Genomic DNA, 2,381 nt, shown 5'->3' with positions numbered 1-2,381 from the left:
CCTTCAACCTGTAAATAGTTTTGAAGTCTACTCATATCCTATTGCTGATGTAACAAATTATCACAAACAAAAAACAACACAGATTTATTAACTTCAATTCTGGAGGTCAGAGGTCTGAAAGTGTCTCATGGGGCTAAAGCCAGGGTGTCAGTGGGGCTGTGTTCCTGCTGGGGACTTTGGTGAGAATTTGTCTCTTCCTTTTCCAGCTTCTGAAGGCAGCCTGCATCCTTGGCCCATGGCCCCTTCCTCCACCTTCACAGCCAGCAACCACAGACTGGGTCCCTCCCACACTACTGCTTTCTGCTTCTCCTTCCTCTATCCCCTTCTTCTACTGTTAAGGACCACTGTGATTACACTGGACCCACCTGATGGTTCAGGGTAACCTCCCCATTGTGGTCAGTGGATTAGCAACCCTAATTCCATCTGCAAACTTAATCCCCTTTGCCATGCAACTTAACACAGTCAAAGGTTCTGGGGACCATGGACATCTTTGTGGGGAACTATTACTCTGCCAACCAGAGGGATTATTAACATCTTGACACAGACATCCATTCTATGACAAGGACGTACCTCCCCTGCTTTAGGTCTTCCCTGAACATCCTCCATAATGTTGCCCGTGAGGCTTTGTGTATTTTTTAATCCCAGGTACTTCATTTTTTGGGGGGGGGTACTGTTGTCAATAATTTGTAGTTGGCTTAAGGGTTATTCTCTTTTTTTTATCATAATGTTTAATTTTATCAAACACTTTACCTGCACCTATTGAACTGATGATCATAAATGTTTTCCTTCCTTACTCTTTTTAAGGCAGTGGATTAGATTAACCCATTTTCCAGCATTAAACTGATTTTGTCTAAGATTTAACCTTAGACCCAAGGTTATGTCCTTTGTATACATCCCCACTTCCCCTCTGATTTTTATTTAGGATCTTCACATCTATGGCCATCAGTGAGATTGGCCTATAATTTTCCTGTTTCATATTATTTTGAGGAAATGCTGGTCTCACAGATGGGTCAGGAAATGCTTCCTATTTTTCTGCCAGTGAGTGTTGGGTAGAGCTCTCCTAATAAGGCCATCTGGGCCCGGAGCTCTGACTGGTTCTGGCTCTTTAGTAGCCATAGGACTGCTCAGATTTTTTCTTTCTTTTTGGGTCAGCTTTTGTCCTCTAGGAACTTACTCATGTTAGTTTACACTTTCAAGTGCACTGGCACAAAGTCACTCCCAGCATCCCTCACCCCCTCTGGGGTTTTCAGGTAGCTTGGACAAGGACAGCCCCTCTTGGGTGGCTGGAGCTCCGGGGGCATGGGTGGCCTAAATGCCCCATGAGGTGACAGCTGTCCTGCTCTAACCTCTTTCATGTTTGAGAAGCTGCAGTAATGTCTTTTGTTGCCTTTTTATCTTGATCCAACTTCTTAGCAGCTTTATTCATTTTTTAAAAGAACAAACTTGTAGTTCTGCTTTTATTGAATGTTTGTTTTCTATTTCCTTCCTGTCTGCTATTATTTCCTGCTATGCTCTTAGGCTTCGTTGTTTTTTTCTGATTTCTTGAGATGGATGATTAGCCCACCGTTCTCAGTCTTTCTCTTATATATACTATACTAAACATCACATACATATGAGCTAATAGCGGGAGGGCTTGTGGACAACCTTGTCCCAAGCATTGCTGGGAACAGAGGCCCCCCTCTACACTGTGGGTGTCCACTCTGTCCCACAGGGGCTCTGGAGGCTGCAGCTGGGCCTCCGGCGATGGCAGTGAGGATGGGAAAAGCTGTTGGATCCGAGGTCTCCTGGAGGGAGGCCAGGCTGTGGATATGGGTGTTGGCAGCGAGGGACGGGGCATCAAGGGTGCCTCCAACAGCCCTGGCCCAAGCCCTAGGCCACGGCAGTGCTCTTTATTCAATGCAGGTGAGAGGCCAAGCTCCTACTTGGGCTGATGCCCACCAGTCCTCCAAGGGGGAGCTGGGTGATACGGGAGAGGGACAGGGGAGAACAGCCCTTGAAGGCAAGAGGGGGTGATCCAGGTGGGGCCAGCAGCACAGATGGGGAGGTAGGTGTGTGGTAGGTGCCCACTGCGGGAAAACAGGGTGCTTCCTGCCCAGGCGCCCCCTGCCATAATCCCCTCTGTGGATCAGGTAGTGGTTCTCAAACTCCAGCACATGCATGAATCACATGGAACCTATGAACTCTCCTTGGCAGGTAAGGGTAGATCTGTGAATGTGCATTTCGGGTGAGCTCAGAGGGGACACAGACGCTGCTGCTCTGAGGATCACACTCTGAGGGAGACCATCGGGCCAGCACGGGGGTTGATGGGAGCCCCACACCTGCCCCTGCTCACCCAGGAGGAGTTGACCACGTGCCGCATCAGAGGGAAAGCAGGCAGCACC

Source organism: Mustela lutreola, chromosome 2 (assembly GCF_030435805.1).
Source record: "Mustela lutreola isolate mMusLut2 chromosome 2, mMusLut2.pri, whole genome shotgun sequence".
Lineage (NCBI taxonomy): Eukaryota > Metazoa > Chordata > Mammalia > Carnivora > Mustelidae > Mustela > Mustela lutreola.
This window is presented reverse-complemented; position numbering follows the sequence as displayed.